Raw genomic sequence first — 22,507 nt, 5'->3', positions numbered from 1 at the left:
TGCTAGATCATTGGCGTATCAAGGAGGAGATCATTTTGTTTAGTAAGGATAATATTAAAATCATTATTACTTCAAAATTTAAGGAGAAATTTTGGGGTGATAAAGATTTAGAGGTAAAAGGGAGAAGAAATTGTAGGTTGATAAAGAGTGAGAGTGAAAAAGGGAAACTAAGATACTATAAGGAGGTGACCCAAATCTTGAAAATAAAAGCTATCTACCTATATTGAATAATGGTAAGAAGAAAATGAACTTTGCTAAAATATGAACAAATTCTCATGAGGTTCATAGTGAAACTAGGGGATGGTCACTTTCCAAAATGCCATGGAATGAAGAATCTATCACTCATGCCATAATAAGAGGGTTGAAGATGAAAAGTACTTTTGTGTCCATCTTATATTCACATTAGATATAATTTTCAAAACAATTTTCAAATTACCAACCTTCTTTATCAACCTTCTTGAATTTTTATGTCAACAAAACTATGATGATCTTGAAACATATTTTTGATCTTAAAACCCTTCTCTAAATACCTTTGGAACAAAAAAATAAAATACTAAAAATTCTAAATAACATTTTACCTACCTAAGGTTCAATATACCCCATATATATATGATAATTTTGTATTAATTTTAGAAAAAATCTTAATTAATTATAATTCTAAAATGTAAATTTAAATTATTAAAAAAATGTGCATAACTTTTAATATTTTAATGAAATTAGAATTCTCAAAAATTTATAAAATATCTTCATACTAAAGGGGCTTCATTTACCATGACATTACAAGAAGAGGTCTTCATTTATTTTTTTCACTAGAGCTTTTGTTAATATTCAATTGATGTATTTGTATTTTTACATTGAAATTTGTAAAGAAATCTTGAGTTTCTAAGGGTGGGTGTCTTCGCGCGTTCCAGCACATGTAATCGTTAGTTAGATTTGTCCATACATACATCGTGTTATCCTAAAACTCTCAGAGGATTCAACGTGGCATGGAACGAACCCTATTTTCACTTTATTGTCAAAATTCTTTGATTGCATATTTTTTAGTTAAGGCTTGCATTCTATCTTTCCCCTTCTCTTAAATTTTTCTAAAATGTTATATTTATTTGATTTATTTAAAAAATAAATATAATTTTGAAATTTGAAAATTTGTTTTTTTATTAATTAAATTATATATGATTTAATTTAAATATTTTAAATATGTTATTTATTTATTTTTAAATATAAATATTTAGAATATTCAAATTTTTTTTTTGAAATTTAAAGTTTTGAAAATAGTTGTAATGTTGTCTAGGAAAAAGTGACTTTGTAATGTAATTGGTTAGATTGCCACCTTGCTCTATTAAAAATGTTTGATGCCACACACCATTCTCCAGGCTACACTTATATTCTCTTACATACCTACACGACATAAAAATATCATAAATTGAACATGAAAATGGAAAAATATAAAATACTAATAAATATATTTCATGGAAAGAAGGTAGGTAAATAACTTTACTTAGATATAAAAAGTATGTGAAATTTTAGGAGAGAGAAAATCGTTGCAATAAATAAGCAAAATTCATTAAACAATAGATGGTTGCAATAGAAAGTCATTGAACAATAGATCAAAGTGTTTGGCTACACAATCAACTAGGTATTACATTGCATGTTTGATTATTTCTAACATCTTTGGCTAATATTGCATTTACAACATTTTCCAACGTGTAACTTTCTGAATTACTTTCCATATTCCTTCATTGACCATTAGATAAAACATCAACATTACATATATTAATATTTAATAAAAGAATAATAAGTTACACATCCATTAACTTCCATTGTTGTATCATATTAACTTAAACTTCCTCATGTAACCTTGCACCAATTCCATGATTATTTTAACTTAGTTAATTAATCACATTCTTGATAATATAAACGTAACAACATACAAGGAATCGACATCATAAAAATGACACAACATGTAAACATTGATATACCTTGGAAACTATGTAGGGTGAAAAACCAACAAATGTCTAATTTTATTATTAAATGCTCGTGAGTGTATTCACCCCTCACTTAATGGTTATAATGGATTCCATCCCTTGACCATTGTTATAAAATGTTACAAATAGATATAATCTTAAATGAAAAATAACTTGCTATAAGCTATTACAATCATCATGATATATATTACCCACAAATCCTCAATCTTTATGTCTTTGTGGTCTAGTTATATCCATCAATGGATCATCTTGCAGTTGACATTTCTCAATTTTAATTGATCTTGTACCAATCACAATGTTAAACATAATCTATCCTTGCATAGGTCACCATCCTTCCCTGCCATGGTTGTTGTCAACAAGCTTCGATATCATGATTAGTTAAAATATTAATCAACCAATAATCAATATTTATCAGTGATGCTACAAAATATATTCATGTGCATACATAAATATAAACAAAATATCATGCCATAATTCTTTTAACATCACTGCACAAACATTAATAAAAAAATATAGCTATCAAGCGTGTTTATAGATAAATGCCACTTAATTTTTATTCCACTCTCACTTGAGCCCACATTCTTTTCCAAGGAAAAGCCATTACAATTATCCTTATTCTTTTAAAGAGAACTAGCACACTAATACATAAATTTTTCACAATAGTTGTTATTCCTACATGCAGAGACATAACCTTTTCTTAAAGGGAAACTGAAATAATCTCACATGCAAGTTCTTAATAATGCCAAAACAATGCTAACATCATCTTGTATGAAAATGCATAATCTTTCCTAAAGAAAGGTTAGCATAATCTTGTTTGCAAACACATCATATTTCTAAGGAAGACTAGCATGATCATTTATGTAACTGCATAATCTTTCCTAAAGAAAGGTTAACATAATAGTTATTCTTTCCATGCATGAAAACTCCATTTCTCCCCAAAAACTCTATCTCAGTAGTTTTCTTTCTATACATGTAAAATGCATTCCTTTCCAAGGAATGTATCTCAACCAACTATTATTTTCGTGCATGCAACACATATTTCCTTCTCTAGAATTCTACCGTAATTAAATATTCCTTTATATAAACAAACTTACCTTTTTTTCTAAAAATAAATTAACACAACAACTAATGTCTTTATGCATACATATTATCATTCTTTTCCATATTAGCTATAGTTTTTTAATGCATAATGACACTATTTTTTTTCAAGATGTCTAACACAATGTTCATTCCTTCATGCACATATTTTCTTCTAGCTTTCTACACCTCAATTCCTGCTATTCTTTTCAATTAAAATAACTTAGTTTCTTTATCTTTTTATATGTAAATTTCACACACATTCCTTTCAATAAATATCATGACTTCATTTTCTAATATGTACAGTGTTCATATCGATTCTACTTCAACAATCCATCATGGATTCTTTACATTTTTATGTGCAAGATTCATATGTAATTTTAGATTATTTATTTATTTTCCACATAGAATCCATGAAAGTTTTCTACAACACATCCTTCTAACCAAATAATTTTTTAACCAACATTTATACACACAAGAACCATGGAAATATTTTCCAATAATTCTAAACCATAGGAGCATGCAGTTATATGTTTTTCTTCCAAAATCTAACATAATAATTATTCTTTTCCCTTCATGAAAATGTTTATTCGTTTTTCTAAGTAATCTAGTTCATTAATTATTCCTTTTCCTACCTATAATTATATATTTATTTTTTCCAAAAAAATCTAACATAGTAAGTATTATTTTTCCCACATGCGAAAATATCATCATTTCCAAAAGTTGCTATCATGGGTTTCTATAATAATTGTTTTCCAAGAAAACCATCACAACCATGGTCATTATTAAGCACAAGTTCATGAGCTATTCTTAAAAAAAAAAAAAAATCCTATATTGGATTTGTGCAAGAAAATTGAAAGGAATCTTTCCAAGAATTGATTACAAACCTGAGAATTATAAAAAAAAAAATAACAAAATAAATCTATTTTACCTATGTCCTTGTGCACAGTAAATTTATGAAAGTCTTTCAGTGCACAATAATTTTATGAAAGTCTCTCCCCAAAAGAAACATTAATTAGTCTCCTCGTCGTTCCGTGCACAATAATTTCATAAATTTCATATTTATGAAAGTCTCTCCCAAAAAGAAACGTTAATTAGCCACTTCTTTCCAAAATCCATGAAACCCTTTCGGGACTCATTTGCACAAGAAATTCGTTAACTACTCTATACGTAACAAGAGTTGACAGAGATATTTCGGAGGAATTGTAAGCAATCCTTACGTACTAATGCTCTGGCTCTTGTCTTTGCATTGGTTTGGTGCTAGAGTTGGGCAATCGAAGACCTGCACCCTTTGTATATGCACAATATTTCTATGAAAATATTTCAACACTTACAACATTCTTTGTATATGCACAATATTTTAATATTTCTGTGAGCTAATCTTCCAACATTTTTTTTGTATATGGGGAATCCAAGATCATTATTGATCATATTAATGAATGCACTAAAATCAACCAACAAATGCTCTTTGGATGTCTATGGCAAATCGACAATGTATGATTACAATTCAATAATTCAACTATCAGGCATATAGGAAGAGAACACAACCAACTGGAAGATGAACTTTCAAATAAGGCTCTTCAGGAAAACCTTGGTTGTATGTGCATTGAGATCAAATTGGGGGATAAAATACTAGATGTTGGGGAATTTCCTTTTCCTAGGTAACTATAGTAAGTTATTTTTTGTATACTTTTGTGTATCTTTTTAATTTTTTATCTGAATCTATAGGTCACATGTCCATGGATGTGATTATATGATTTTTGATGAGGAAGGAACAATGGATCTCTATGTATATCCTCAATGCTACACTACTGCATGACTTATATCTTTTTCATCGTTTTTACTATTTTTTGCAACTTGCTTTATATGGCTGCCATGCCTCTTGGCCATATATGATATATGATGTATATATGCTTTTGGTTATTTCTAGATGGGAAACATGTTTGTTTCAGAGAACAAAATCCACACTCAAATCTTGCTCCTTTAATTACTAAACATTGCAATTTATAGACATCCTCAACTATAGAGGAGCAATAACTGCGCCAAATGATATTTATTATCTGCTAACACTAGTCCACTACGTTGACTGTTGAACAGTGATCGACACCGTGTGAATAGTGAGCAGCGTCGTTCATGGTTAATACCTGACAACTACCCTTAATCACAATCTACATGTTAACTTGCTTGTTGGTGTAAGTCTCAGCTAGGCTTACAACATAATTTGAATTTTCTACATTAGACAACTTACTTCTAAACATTTCAAATTTATCCTTTCCAATGGGCTTGGTGATTATGTCAGCGACATTTTCATTTGTATTACAATATGATAAGTCAATTTCTTTTGATTGCACTTTTTCTCTTACAAAATGATGTTGTGTGTCAATGTGTTTTGTCCTTGCATGATATATAGGATTGTTTTCCAATTTGATAATGCTTTGATTGTCACATCTGATTACTGTAGGTGCTTTTTATGTTTCTGCAACATCTTCAAGTATCCTTCTAAGCCATATTGTCTCACAGGTAGCACTGCATAATGTTTTATACTCAGCTTTAGTAGGTGACAAGGAAATAATTGGTTGTTTCTTACTGCTCCATGATATTGGTACTGAACTGATATTGAACACATATCCAGTAGTAGATTTCATATAATCTAGATTTCTAGCTCGGTCAGAATCAGAATAACCTGCCAACTCAACATCAAATTCATCAGTATACATAATACCAAAATTAAGTGTTCCTTTCAGATATTGAAGGACCTTCTTTGTTTCTTTCCATTGGATTTCGCAAGGCTTATCCATGAACTGACTAAGCATGCTGATAGAATATGCTATATCTAGCCTGGTAGTGGTGAGATAGTTCAAACTTCCCACCAGTTGACGATACGATTCACCTCCTTAGTTCCATCATCACTGCACAATTTGAAATTATGTTCTAAAGGAGTAGATATTTCCTTGCATTCAATCATATTGAACCTTTGAAGTATTTCCCTTATATATTTTGATTGTGTAATTAGTGTCTTACCAGATTCCCTCCAAACTTGAAGACCTAAATAATAATGCAATTCACCAAGATCCTTCATCTCAAATACATGGGACAACTGAATTTTAATTTCTTCAATCAACTTGCATGAATTTCCTGTTATGATAAGATCATCAACATATACAGATATTGAAGCAACATTCCCACATCCATCTTCCTTGATGTACAAGTTAGGATCATTTTTGCTTCTCATAAAACCTTTCTCATAAAAGAAAGAATCAATTTTCACATACCAAGACCTTGGTGCTTGTTTCAAACCATATAAAGCTTTCTTTAACCTACAAACCAGATGCTCTTGTCCCTGTTTTACAAACCCTTCAGGCTGAACCAAATAAACTTCTTCTTTTAACTCACCATTCAAAAATGTAGCTTGGACATCTAACTGATGCGTTTTCCAATTATATTTTGTAGCTAATGCAATCATGATTCTAATTGTGTTCAACTTAGCTACATGTGAAAAAGTATCTTCATAATCAATTCCCTCCTTTTGTGAATATCCTTTTGCAACCAATATAGCTTTATGCTTATCAATATTTCAATCAACATTAAACTTGGATTTATACAACCATTTTCATCCCATGGGAACTTTGTTTTTAGGCAATTATGTTAATTCCCATGTGTCATTCTTCATTAAAGAGTTATATTCTTTATTCATTGCATCTCTCCATTCTTCATATTCTTTAGCTTCCTCATAGCTTAAAGGTTATACAACATTCATAAGAAGAGATATTAATGTATAGTCTTTATACCTTATAGGTACCTCACTTTGATGTGATGACCTTCTTGGAGTTTTATTGCTTTCATATTTCTTTCTGCTTTGTCATGATTGCTTGATGCTCCTTTCTCTTGAACTTGTAACTGTTCCTGTGCTTGTTCCTGTTCTTGTTCAATGCTTGTATCTAATTTGACATAATCATCAATATCATGCCATACACCAGTGTTATTCATTTTATCACCCTCATTTGCATTTTCATGAAACACCACATCCCTACTTGCAAGAAATCTACAATTACTAGGATCAAACAACTTGTATTCTTTCTGATGATTGTAATAACCAATAAATAGGCACTTAATTTACTTTGCATCAAGTTTTATTCTTTCATCTTTTGGAATATGAGCAAATGCATTGCAACCAAAAACTCTTAAATGACTCACTTTTGGTTTGTACCCATAAAATGCTTCAAAAGGTGTTTTAAGCTCTAAAATTTTGGTTGGACTCCTATTTTTCAAATAAACTACAATATTAATGGCTTCAGCCCAAAAACCATTAGAAATATTTTTACCATACTACATGCACATTCAACTAGTGTTCTGTTTTTCCTCTTAGTAACTCCATTTTGCTGAGGTGTATGTGGCACTGTAAATTGCTATAGAATCCCATTTCTTTTACAATATTGATTAAATTCTCTTGATTTATATTCTCCCCCGTGATAAAATCTCAAAATTTTTATGCAATTTCCAGTTTGTTTTTCCACCATTCTCTTAAACTCTTTAAAGTACTCAAAAACATCACTCTTCTTTCTTAAGAAATAAACCCATGTATACCTAGATCTATCATCCACAAAAATAAGAAATTACCATGCTCCACCAATAGATTTAGTTTTCATAGGTCCACATACGTCAGTATGAATTAATTCAAGTATTTCCCTTTGCCTTTTTTCTTTATGTATAGGAGATTCCTCCCTATGTTTCTTGCCAAGTACACATGCTTCACATTCAATATTATAATTCTTCAAGACATGAAGACCTTCAACCATTGTGTTCTTTTGAAGTAGCATTAAATCATTGTGATTTAGATGTCCATACCTTTGATGCCATAACTCTACTGTTGATATTGTTGTAGATTCCAACACTTGATGACTTTTCCTGGTCACATCCAACTTATACAAGCCTCCAAATCTGGTACCTGTGGCAATAATGGTGGTCTAGTCGCAGGTGCAAGGGATAATTGTTCAAATCTAGAAACAATCTCCTCAAGCGTAGGTGGAAGTTCTTCTACTATTTCCCTTGGAGTTTCAGTCATCCGCCTCCAAACTTAGATATTCTACTAAAACAACAAAATTGCTAAAATTACCCAAAAATTAGCAGAACTTCACTTACCCTGGAATCGAAAAGAAAATGACGTTGTTGTTAATAAACTTCTCGTGTCCACCTTTTTCCTAACCTTTATTGCATTAATTCTACACTGTCGATCCTCTTTCTTCAATCTGACGATCGACACTTTACCCTCCCGCAAACTAGCTGGTTGATCCTCCAACGTTGATCAAGCCCACCTTGATCCAACGGTTGACACTTAATATGGTGTGGAATTATTGCTGATGTTTGTCAAGCTGAGAGCATGCAAGAAAAGGAGTTTCTTCATGCTATGTGTTGGCTACTAAATGGAATCGCGCGACTATTCCAAAATACCTCTTACCTCCTTGAGCCCACACGAAAACAAATTTCACCTATGAAGACCGTTTACTCCTCGTTTTGACTCTGATGCTTGTTTGCACACACCTACCTTAGATCTAATGGTTCTATCGATCAGGCAGTTCTAGACTTGTTCGGGTTTCCTCATAATTTTATCAGACTTTTCTCCCGCTGCTATGATTTAAGTGCTTCTACTAGACTTAGCTCTTCTCTAAGGAATTCAAAGGTTAGCTAACTAAAGCTCTATGGTTTGAAGCACATTCCATTTAACTTAATATAGAGTGAATGTGAAAAACACCAGATCATACAGAAAACTAATTTTACAAGACAAACTAGAATTCAATAATACAGAGATATTTTGAAGGAATTCAACCTCTGAGATTTAACCATTCATGCACAAGATACACAAAGATACAAAGATTTTTCAATTCTCTTACAATCTAATTCTCCATAGCCAAATCCAGCCAAATCCTCTTACAATAGTTCAAAACTTACATAAATACTTTACATCCAAAAATCTGATCATCAATCTATGGATCGAATCTATCTAATCTTAGATAAATACCTGAACTGCTTGATATTGTCCTCGAGAATCTCAACTAAGTCTTAACTACTTGGATTAATTACAAAATCATTCAAATACCTATATTCTAGCTCAAATCCTATCTAGAAAACTTTGTAAATTGACAGCTAAAGGATCCCCCTCCTTTGCTTGTAAGCTTTTTTTGGATTTTTGGAATAAAATGAAGTCTTTCGCCTTCAAGCCTCATGCTCCTGCATCAAATTCTCGGGACAAAATTCTTCATGGGCTCATGTCCATGAGCTCTTCTACAAAACTACCCAACTTCTATAGCATGGTATCTGTCACCCAGGGAGCATCAGCAATTGGTTGATCTTTCCACTTGACCAAGTACTGAAAATACTCCTGTCCCATTGTCTTTTTAAACACTCTTTTATCCAATATCTTTTCTGGTTGAAATGCCTTTGCTATAGGTAATTGTTTTACCCAATCCACCTTTTGTTCCTCCTTATCATCTGCTGTGTCATTTTCCTGTCCCTTTTCATACCTGCACAAATCAGCAACATTGAAAATTGGAGATATTCCAATACTAGGGGGTAACTCAATTTCATATGGATTTACAGAAAATTTCCTTAAAACTATGCATGGTCTAATCTTCTTGAATTTTAACTTATTATACTCCCTTTTTTGGAAATCTTTGCTTCCTTATGTGTGCCAAAACCAAATCTCCAACCTAAAAATTAACTTTTCTCTTCTTCAAATCTGCTATGTTCTTGTATTTTGTGTTGCTGTCCTGTAACTATTGTTTTACCTTTTCATGTACTGCTTGAATCTCCAAAGAAAAACCTTCTCCTTGAGCACTCCTCATTTCCTCCTTGCCCAAATATCTTAATTTCGACACTCCTCTTGGGTGCATTCCATAAATTATATGGAATGGAATCTGGCCTATACTCCTGTTAGGAGAATCATTATAAGCATATTCAGTTTGTGCCAATACTTGATCCCACTGTTTTGGATGTTCACCTGTAAGAATTCTCACAAGGTTACACAAGCCTCTATTTACAGCCTCAGTCTGCCCATTAGACTGACGATGATAAGAAGAACTGAAACTCAGTTTGATACCAAGTTTCTTCCACAAGGTCCTCAAGAAATGACCAACAAATCTGGTATCTCTGTCTAAAAAAATTCTCTTATGTAACCCATGCAACCTTACAATTTCTTTGAAAACAAAGTTAGAAACATGAGTAGCATCACTGGTTTTATAACATGGAATAAATTGTGCCATTTTTGAAAATATGTCAACTACTGCATAAATTGAATCATGTCCCCTTTGAGCCTTTGGTAAACCCAAAACAAAATCCATACTTACCATATCCCAAGGTCTATCTGGAATAGGTAATGGAACATAGAAACCTGTGTTTTGGTTCCTTCCCTTTGCATATTGACATACTTTATAATTCTTCACATACTTTTCCACTTCAAATCTCATCCTCGGCTAGAAATAAAACTGGTTCAACTGCTAATAAGTCTTTTTTGCACCAAAATTTCCTCCAAGTCCACCATTGTGTTTCTCCTTGATCAAATTTTCCCTCATAGAACAATTTGGTATGCACAATTGATTTCTTTTAAACAACGGTCCTTCTTGCAAGAAATAATCTAGCCACTTACTTCTGTCCAACAAAACATAATTTCTACAAGCTTCAAATGCCTCTTTAAAAAATCTAAATCTTTCTCATATAATTCCTTAAGAAAATCAAAACCCAACACTTGAATTTGACTTTCTTGAACTAAAATGATTTTTCTACTTAAGGCATATGCTACTTTGTTTGATTGGTTAGTTATATGTTTCAACACAAAATTAAAAATGTGAAGATATTCTACCCACTTTGCATGTTTCTGATTAAGCTTTGGCTATTGTATAATGTACTGCAATGCATGGTAGTCTAAAATAAGTACAAACTCCTTAGACATCAAGTAATGTCTCCACTTCTTCAAAGACTTAACCACTGCATAAAACTCCTTGTCGGTGGACTTCAGAGTTGTTTCCATAGGTCTCAACCTAAGATCAACTAACAAGTGACATGGAGGATGTTATCCACGGTTAATTAATTTTATTTTATAATAGAGTTTAGGCTTCTGTGATCCATATCAAGTTAGAGAAAGATTTCGGCGAAAATCACATGGAATCTCATTTGTCGACGCGTTTCGAACCAACCAGTGTGGTTCATCGTCAGGACAAGTTGAAGAAACAGATCCAGCTTAGCATGTTATATAGACCGAGCAGAGCCTCCAACGGCTAGTTTGACCAGCCGTTAATATTGACTAATGGACTGGGATCAAAACAATTTTTATAATAAAACAGGAGATAAGTTAACTAGGATACCAATAAATCATTTAAGTTAGTGATAATAGTTTATTAATAAATAATTAAAAACTAAAGGTCAATTATTTTTAAAGGAAGTTAGTTGCAAAGGACCGCTTATATGAATAAATTAAATGTGAATAAGCGTTAAATGGGAATAAAAATAACTAAATGAATAAAAATAAAATAATAATAACAATAAATAAATAAATAAATAAATAAAATAAATACAAAAAACACAAAATACAAATAATAAAAGTAAGATAAATAAACAAATAAATAAAAATAAAAATACAAATAAATAAATAAATAAAAATAAAAATAAAATAATAATAAATAAAAAATTAAAATAATAAAAAATAAATAACTAAATGTGAATAAGAGTTAAATGTGAATAAAAATAACTAAATGAATACAAATAAAAATAATAATAAAAATAACAATAAAATAAGTAAAAAATAAAATATATAAACAAATAAATAAAAATAAGAATAAGAATATAAATAAATAAATAAATAAAAAAATAGAAATAAAGAAAATAATAATAAATAAATAAAATAATAATAATAATAATAAATAAATAAATAAAATAAAAAATTAATAACTGAATAAAAAAAAAAAGGAAATAATTAGATGTATAGAGTAATGTATAAAATTTTTATTATTTTAAAAATATTATAAAAATTGTGTGTTAAATAATAAAGGTAATAAAGAAAAACAAAGGATGATAGATTAGAAATATAAGCAGTAAAGAAAGGAAATTAGTTACACGGAGGCCCTTAAATAAAATAATCAATAAAAATAATAGGAAAGGCATCAGAAGAAATAGGTTGCTATAAACACGATTAGAAAAATATAAATAAATAAATAAACAAATAAATAATAATAACAATAATAAAATAAATAAATAAGTGAAAATAACGATAAAAGACATCAAAAACCAAAGAGGACGAAAAAACGACTAGGAAGAGAGGGCTGGGACCCAACACCTACTGACTTTCCAACCATCCTCTCTATTGAGATTGCTTGGTCTCTTTTCGATCTCAAGCGCTTCCCTGAATTTTCGATGATGGAAATGCGGAATCTTAGCAATAACACTGGCTTCTTCGATACAAACATGATGATTGGTTTTCTCAACATGTTCAGCCAAAGCGGAAGACTTACATCTCCTATGCTTCAGATCCGCTGCGTGCTCACTAATCCTCTGATTAATGGAATGACCAGTCTCCCCAATATAGGGGGTCCCACAAGAACAAGGGATCATATAAACACCCTTCATATCTTTAGGGTCGATGGGATCCTTCACCGATCTGAGAGACGAACGAATGGTGTTCAGGGGCCTGAAGGACACCGGGATACTATGTCTCCTGAGAATCCTACCAATTCTATTAGTGGTCCCTTGAACATAAGGTAGATGGACACCAGGAACACGATCTTTGGGCTCTTTTTTCACCAGAGAATTCTTGGAAGCTTTAAGGAAAGCCCTATGACCCATGTATCTACTGTAACCATTCTCCACAAAGACATCCAGCAGATGGGATTTTTCCTTCTCAAAGCTCTTCTTGTCCGAGATCCTCAGGGCCCGAGTAGCAAGGGTACTAAGAACACCCATCTTTTGAGCTGGGAAATGGTGGGAACTGGCATGAAGATACTGCTCCGTATGAGTTTTCTTTCGAAAGACTTGATGGGTGAGGGAACCATCATCATTCCTAGAAATAAGAATATCAAGGAAAGGAAGGAATCCCTCAACTTCCTGCTCCTTAGTGAACTTAATGGCTGAGGACTGCCTGTTAAGATGATCAAAGAAGAGATCAAGCTCATCCTGGCCATGAGACCATATGACATTGGTTTCATCCACATACCTCTTCCATAGTTTAGGAAGGAGCCGGGAAGAGTTCAGAGTTTTGGACTCAAAATCTTCCATAAACTGATTAGCAACAACAGGGGAAAGGGGGGATCCCATTGCAACCCCACATGTTTGCTCGAAGAACTCCCCTTCAAAACTGAAAAAGGTGGAAGTGAGACAGATCTCAACCAACCTAGCCATGTCAGGATCCGTTAGGCGGTTGATCACAATCATGGCCTCATTAATAGGGATGCAAGTGAACAGGGAGACAACATCAAAACTGACAAGAATGTCCCCAGGATCAAGCTTAATGTCCTTGAGCTCGTCGATAAAGGAAGCAGAGTCTTTTACGAAGGACTTCGTCCGACCAACGAGGGGCTTAAGCTTTAAAGCCAGGAACTTCGCAAGAAGATAGGTAGGACCTCCAATGGTGTTGACGATGGGCCTTAAGGGGGCACCTTCCTTGTGGATCTTTGGGAGGCCATAGATTCTAGGAGTAATAGGGTTGCTTTTATTAATTTTTTATTTTATTTATTTATTTATTTATTATTATTATTTTATTTATTTATTATTATTTTCTTTATTTCTATTTTTATTTATTTATTTATTTTTATTTTTATTCTTATTTTTATTTATTTGTTTATATATTTTATTTTTATTATTTTTATTTTGTGTTTCTTGTATTTATTTTATTCATTTATTTTTTACTTATTTTATTGTTATTTTTATTATTATTTTTATTTGTATTCATTTAGTTATTTTTATTCACATTTAACTCTTATTCACATTTAGTTATTTATTTTTTAATATTTTAATTATTTATTTATTATTATTTTATTTTTATTTTTATTTATTTATTTGTATTTGTATTTTTATTTATTTGTTTATTTATCTTATTTTTATTATTTGTATTTTGTGTTTTTTGTATTTATTTTATTCATTTATTTATTGTTATTATTATTTTATTTTTATTCATTTAGTTATTTTTATTCCCATTTAACGCTTATTCACATTTAATTTATTCATATAAGCGGTCCTTTGCAACTAACTTCCTTTAAAAATAATTGACCTTTAGTTTTTAATTATTTATTAATAAACTATTATCACTAACTTAAATGATTTATTGGTCTCCTAGTTAACTTATCTCTTGTTTTATTATAAAAATTGTTTTGATCCCGGTCCATTAGTCAATATTAACGGTTGGTCAAACTAGCCGTTGGAGGCTCTGCTCGGTCTATATAACATGCTAAGCTGGATCTGTTTCTTCAACTTGTCCTGATGATGAACCACACTGGTTGGTTCGAAACGCGTCGACAAATGAGATTCCATGTGATTTTCGCCGAAATATTTCTCTAACTTAATTTTATTTTAATCAAAATAGCATAACAAAACAAAAGAGGGATAATCTAGGCAAGAGGATTACCAAGTAAATGTGAACTGTAGAATACCTCTCGGCTAACCGAGAAGTACAGGCAAGAAATCTCCCTAAATGATGTGTTCGGTGTATCATAGTGTACAAGGTGGCCGACTTAGTTACCTAAGGGTGGATAGCAACCTAATTTATTCCTCCCATATATACCCGAAAGTACATGGAGGCCCAATGCATGTTAGCGTTGTCTAATGCGAAACCGCATAGTGAGAGAATTCCTTTATACTTTACGTACTGTAACACCTCCTTATCTACCCGAAGGTACATGTACGAGCTACGATATACTCATGTACGTGGAATGAGGTGTCACTTAGAATGTATCGTAAACAAGTTAGCGACAGCTGCTATAATTTATGACATCGGAACATGTCTCTAGCCTAGACCTCTAAATGTTATGCGTTAAGTTACAATGCTCCATTATGTTAATTGAGATAAATTTTACGTTGATCTTCCTAATAATTTTCCTTTCAAGGTTAACCATGTGATGTATGTTTTCGATTGCTAGAATGAAACAAACATGAGAAACATTCTTTCATTCAATTAACAAGGAAAACCATAGCTATTAAGGGATAGAGCAATCAGATCTTTGACAAAGAGAAAAGAGCACATCTAATGCAATTTCCCTAAACTATTCCTATAAGCACACTCAAAATTTTTCAATGCACGATGAAAGTTTTTCTTTTCAATTCCCTTAATGTTAAGACGAACAAAAGGAAACTAATGCACATACAATCAATCAATCTTTTTGCAAGAATGAAGACTTTACGACAGTTCCTTTTCGAAAGAAATGAAGACTTTTATGACACTTTCTTTTGAACAAATATTAATCGACTATAATTTAACTTTGACAATGAATTCATAATGATAAAGAAATCATTTAAGAAAGACTATACAATCAAGGCCAAAGTAAGGCTAGCAAAGGAAACACAAATTGATTTCAGAGACACAACAATCATTGATCTTTTAGTAAGCAAAAACAGAAGGAAATTTGGGAAAAATCAAGTCAAAGGAGAGATTTTTTTACCTAAGGAGGATCAGTGCAGCCCTGAATGGGAGATATTGCACTTCAGAAAACTGCCCTCAAGCCAAGGGCACTCTGCAATGCTCTGTGTCTTGACCAATCTTGCACTGGTGCCAAAGAGGCCATCCTAGGGGCTTTCAAGCACAATTTTTACCAAAAAAATATTAAAAGGTGCTGAAATAAGATCAATGGAAGCAATTAAAGTCTATTGGGGTGTATTAGGATGAAAGTAAACTACCCAGAATGATGATCGTTTCCAAGCGGAGTCGCCAATTTGTTATGTGAAATTTTGCATCTACAGATAAACACAATTTCCCTAGGTGGGTAGCTACACCTAGAACAACAGATTTAAAGCAGTTAACCTTTTTCTATAGAAGAGAAATAAGACAAGGGACCTACTTGTTATCTTTTTCTTTCCCTTTGTCTCCTTTGTTTGGCTCTTGTCGCTCCTTCTCAAACTTAATCCGCGCGACAAGTACCTGCAATCATAAACAGAGGGAAAAAACCAATCAAAGAAAGAGATCTATCTACTATAAGCAAACAAAATCGAAATCATTTACACATATAATGATCAGACATAAAGACAAGAATATGGGAAAAGGTGTAAACAACTTTATTAAGTAGAAGGAAGAATTACAACCATGAAGTCTGATCCATTATCACTCTTCCAGCTTGAGCTCCAACCAACATCACTTCAAAAGCACAACACTCTGGAAGCATAACAATACTTGCTTACAATCTCAAACCTCACACCAATAGTATCTCCTTACAAATTCTCAAAGTGAAGCCCCTGATCACTTAGATGAGTGCTCAATTTATAGGAAAATGATGGTGGTTTGGTCATAAATGATGGTATTGAATGGCATTCTAAACATAGAGTTAGTTTCCATGGAGGAAGGGATTAGAGGATAGGAGGTTACTTAACTCATTCCCTATCCAATTTCAAGCTGATAGGAGATGATAACTATAAGTGTGGGAATCTTCTAGATGGCTCCAAAAGGTAAGAATATTCCCAGAACCCTATGATGATTTCACTCAATCTCGCCTAGTGCAAGTCAAAGTGGGCCTAAGTGCTCTGGAAAGCACCCTAACATGCGCCTACCTGCACTAAAGTTCACTTACCCCTAACCAAGGTTGCGCTGTTCCCTCAAGGAGGCATTTCTGGAGGGCTTCAGGCTAAGAAAATCTCAGGGAAGGAGGCATTCAAAGTGTTGACTTGTCTAGGGCATTTACCAACTTAATTAGGGTTTGATGAGCCCCAATAGTACTAATCTGAATGATGGGAGTGATGTGTGGAAATGGATCTGTAACAGGGTCTAAGTGGAATAGGCGAGTGGCCACCAATATCCACCTCGATGATTCCTCCCCCCTTATGAAGCAATGGTACCCATTGCATTGAGTTCCTCCATGAGATGATGAAACTTCTATTGAACTTGGTCCCTGGTGAGCCACTTGCACTGGTGAAGGAGTTGGCCTGATTTGATAGCTCAATATAGATGGATCCTTTTTTGTCGGGTGTTATTGATCTGCGTGTCCATGATCGATCAGTTTTGGCTTATTCCATGCAGTCTAGATTTAACTCTGTAGGTGTGAGTTGTTTTGCAATGTCTGATGTGTCCATCAATGGTGGGAAGTATTGTTGAATGAAGTCCACATTGAGTACTCGATGCATATTAAGGAATGGAAAATTGCTGAGCTCAAATGCATTTTCACCCACAACGTTGGTAATGGTGTAAGGACCATATCAAAGTGATCTGATTTTCCGATAGGCTCCAGTAAGGAATCCATTGTGCAAATGTAATCATACTTTGTCTCCCAACTAAAACTTGTGTGGCACCCGATGTTGATCATGCCATTTCTTGTACTTAGAATCTGATTTCTCTAGAGTAACGTGGACCTACTAGCGGATGTGCTAGATGTGCTCAATGAAGTTCTTTTCCTTATCAACTTCAGACTTGACATGTGTCGAATCTGCTTGAGTAGATACAAATGGTATGGCCACATTAATGGGACATAGTGGCTGGAATCCCAAGCCCACCTAAAAAGGGTTGTGGCCAGTTGAGCTATGGAGAGCCTAGTCATAGTTGTGCTGGACATAAGGGAGGCTCTCATCCCATGTCCATGGATTCTTTGAGTTGTACATGTGTAGAATGTGTACGATCGTCCTGTTGATGACCTCTATTTGGCCATTAGTTTGGGGATGAATGTTTTGGACTTAGTGAGCTTGGTGTCCACCATCGACCAAAGACTGGACCAAAATGTACTTAGGAACTTGTTGTCCCGATATGCGATGATGGACTGTGGGATCCCAAAGTGTACCCACACTCATTGAAGGAAGAGTTTAGCAGTGGCTTTTGTTGTGATATTATTCTTACAGGCCTCCATAATGGCCATCTTCGAGAATCTATCGATGACCACAAAAGCACAGTTGTTGCCATGCTTAGTAGAAGGAAAGCCTAACATGTAATTCATGGAGATGGATTCCCAAGGTCGACTAGGGGTAGGTAGTGGAGTATAGAGGCCTTAATTATTAATGGTAAGTTTGGTAATGGAGTAGGCATTGCAGGATCTGATGTGCTTCCCAACATCCTGTCGAAGATTCAGCCAATAGAAATACTTCTGCAGTATTGCCACCATTTTCTTGACATCGAAATGCCTAGTGGCTCGACTGTAGTGGGCTTCCCAGATCATCTTGGCATGCTCAATTGAAGGAACACAAAGGTGTCCTTGGTGGTATAATAGGGCATCCTAGAGGTTAAAATATAGAATGTACTGACCCTCCTAGAGTGTCTGGTATGTGTGGCTAAATTCTGGGTTGATTTTGTAGAGAAGTGGAAAATCAGAAGTTTCGTGCCCACAAGAGTTGAGCATGGTGGTTAACGCCATGATTGGTGGTCAGTTGAGGCATTTTGCAACATTATTGGTGCTTCCCTTCCTGTACTTGATATTCAAATGGAACTATTTCAGGTATGTAGGTAACTTCTAATGGAGATCATTCTACAACTTCCCTTACATCTGTATGAACTATAGGGGTTGGAGGTCTATGTGGATGACTATTTCCTTCCCCAAAATGTAATGCTTCCATTGTCGGTAGGCCTGCAAAATGGAATACATCTCTTTTTCATAAGTGGTATACTTCTAGACTGTGTCTACAAGTGTCTCGCTGCGATATGCCACTGAATTCCCTTGTTGAGTAAGGACTACCCCAAGAGCATAGTTAGAGGCATTTGTCTTGATCTCAAATGGTTGTTGCAAGTCTGGTAATGTGAGAACTAGTGTAGAGCAAAGGTGATGTTTCAATTATGTGAATGCCTTCTGTTGAGATTTAGAAAAAAATAATTTTCCTTTTTCTCTTCCCTTGGTGACTTGACTCAAGGGGAAAGTGATATGAGAGAACCCCAACATGAACCTCCGGTAGAAATTGGCAAGACCCAAAACGTTATGGAGCTTTGTCGTAGTGGTTACGGCTGGCCAATATTGAATGAATTGGATCTTGGTTGGATCCACATGCACCCCTCGTTCATCAATAATGTATCCCAGATATTGAACTTGGGTCATGTCAAAAGTGAATTTCTAAAAATTGGCACACATCTTGTGTTACTGCAGTGTTTGGAGAAGTTGCCGGATGTGGTGGGGGTGCTCTTCCCAACTCTAGCTTAAGATTAGGATGTAATCCAAGTATACCACTACAAATGAGTTGGTGAATGTCCATAAGATGTCATCTATCAACCTCATGAAGGTTCCAAGATAAATTATGAACCCGAAAGGCATAACCAACCATTCAAAAAGGCTCTCCTTGGCTTTGAAGGAAGTCTTCCACATATCGGAGGGTTCGATTATTACCTGGTGATATCCAGACTTCAAGTCGATCTTGCTGAAATATTTGTCCCCCTTGAGTTGGTCTAGAAGGTCATCAATCCTTGGGATCAGGTACCTATTCCAGAGAGTGATCTTGTTCAGTGACTGATAGTCAATACGGATTCTCCAAGTCCCATCCTTTTGGTATCATCACGATCGTGCTCCCACAGGGTGATGAACTCTATTGGATGTGACCTTTCTGCAACAACTCCTAATTATGCCACTTGATTTCATCATTCTCCATAATGAAGAGTAGGTGAATTGGTCCATCGGGAAATGGCACACCTGGGGTCAAGTCGAAACAGTGCTTGAGGTGACAATGCAGAGGCACCCCTACAGGGGAGGTGAAGATGTCCTCGTACTCCTCCACGACCTTGTCCATTTGTTGTTTTCATGAGGAGGGGGCCTGTATAGAGGTCATGGCCACCATCTTCTTCTCTCCCTCAGGGCGTATCATTAGAAAAAATAAATTTCCCATTTTTGGAAATTAGCTTACTACATTATTTTGCAGTAACTAAAGAGATGGTGATAGGTGGTGGTACCTCTATTAACCTGTACAACTTATTTCCCAAGGTAACAATAACATCGCGAGGCCTTGAATGATACACATCATGTCACGTCCACAAGTATGGTTGACCTAATAATACATCACAAACATCACGGGGAGAAACGTCACATAATACCTCATCTGTGAAGGACTTGATATTGTATGGAAGGCGACACTGCTGGCTCACATGAAGATCCCGTCCTTGGTGAAGCCACCCGATGGTGTACGCTTGTGTGTGTGTTGTTGCCGGTAAGCCTAGATGCTTCATAACCTCTGTTGAAATGATGTTCCTTTGGCTCTCACTATCGAAAATGAACTGTAGTGGGGAACCCTTTACCCACATCTATGAGTGGAAGAGCCGCTCCTCCTCCTCTGGATCTTCAAGTTCCTCCTTTTGGATCTTTGTGGTGGCAATGGTGGCATTAGGCTCTACATCAATCATCTGCTTCACTTTATCATTCGCCTTGTCGGTTCCTCAATCAGATTTAGAGAATGCATCTGATAGTGAAGCCATCAACTTGGCCACTAGTGAATGCTTGGCCCGACACTCACTTGTGTTGTGAGTGGAGCTCTTATGGAACTCACACAACTTTACTATGTCCTTCTTCAGGTTTGAGTTATTGTTCTTTGCTTGCACTTTGGCGTGTTTTCTTGGGTGGCCCCACCTTGGCTTTGTCCTTTATTCTGTGGTTTGGTGGCACCTTTCCATTACTTCAGATTCACAGATCCAAAGTCTTTCTTCTTCTGTTTAAACTTATGCTCGATCTTTACGACATATCGGTATGCTATGCCAAGTGAGGAGATGTCTAGGAACTCTATCACGTCCTAGATGTACCTTTGTAGGTAGTCGCAATACTTGAGTACCAAATGTTTCTCAGAATCCTTGATACCCAACTTTGTGTGAAAGGTATGAAAAACATTGGTAAGCTCTGGCACATATTGGTCCCTTCCCTACCGGAGTGTGGTCCACTTTATGTATTTATCCTCATAGCTCCTGATAGGGTAGTACTACTCCTTGATGGCATACTGGAATGAATTCCAAGTGGGTGCAGTTGAAAATAGTGTGGTCGTACTTTCATCTGTCTACTTGCAGTAGGTTTCCCACTAGTCCTTGACGTGGGGAGTGACTTTGAGAAGAGAAAAAGTAATCTTTTCCCAGTTGGAAAAATCATGAACAAAAAAATATCCTTCTAGCAGATTTAACCATTTATCTACAACTTCTGCATCTAGTTGACCCTAAAATATGCAAATCTCAAAATTTACTTGTACCTTAGAAGGAGTGGATCCTCTAGAGTGGTTGCTGGATGTGGATGTGCTGCTAGTGGGTAACCATTGAAGGATCTGGGAAACGTTATCCATGATCACGTTCCTTTGTTTCTCGAGGGCCTCCTCAAGCAATATTTTGATAGGATCTCCTGCTCCCTCATCTTTATTTTCTTCCCCCATGGGTGGTCTTCTGGGTTTGCAAGGATGATCTTGCAAAGGTTCAACTAGATCAAGCCCTAACTCCTTATATCCCGACCTTGTTGGGGACATGCAAAGAAAAACAAAGAAAGAGCAGATTGCTTTGATACCTCTTATTCGGATTTAAATAGGAACACAAAAAATTAAAGATATAAACATAAATATAGAGATGCAGTAGAAATAACACTTCATTTCATTAATATCAAATACTAAAATATGCTTACAAACAAAATGGAAATAAGGCTAGCTCGAGCGATGGTAGCTTATCTCTAAGAAGAGATGTGGTGGCTACATGTCTCTAAACTATGTTACAATGAGGCTCGAAGGACTATTTATTATTGAGAAAGAATGGAAAACCCTAAACATCCAAAAACCTAACCCTAGGAGATGAAGCACCAAACTATGGGTCCCGTTTAGGTAAATTGGTACATCAACTTACCGAGGTTGTAACTTTGGCATACAATCTCCGTTTGAGGTGAAAAATATATCGTTAGAAAGATCTATCCTCGGACTACAACTTTTTAATTTCCAACATCTTTTAATGACCAATGATTGACCTAGTTTTCCCAAAAAAACGTCATTTAGGGCCTCAAAATGGCTCCAGAAGTTCAGGACCTGAAAAACTGCTAAAAATAGTAAATTGTGCTACAAATAAGGAAACTGAATAAATTGAAAGAAATAATGGTGGTTTTCTAAGTGGAATAGGTGGGTGGCCTCCAATATCCACCTGGATCATTCCTCCCCCCTTAGATATCAATGGTTCCCATTGTGTTGAGATCCTCCATGAGATGGGAAACTTCTGTTGAACTTGTTACCTGGTGAGCCACTTGTCATGGTGAAGGAGTCAGTCTTCTTTGACAACTCGATATAGTTGGATCCTTTGTTGTCAGTTGTTCTTGATAAGCATGTCCATGATCTGATCAATTGTGGCTTGTTCCATGCAGTCT

The sequence above is a fragment of the Pinus tabuliformis genome, chromosome 5_1, assembly GCF_031772625.1.
Source record: "Pinus tabuliformis cultivar Carrire ecotype Pingquan chromosome 5_1, CPIR1, whole genome shotgun sequence".
NCBI lineage: Eukaryota > Viridiplantae > Streptophyta > Pinopsida > Pinales > Pinaceae > Pinus > Pinus tabuliformis.
The sequence above is the reverse complement of the archived record's forward strand: the minus strand, read 5'-3'. Positions refer to the sequence as shown.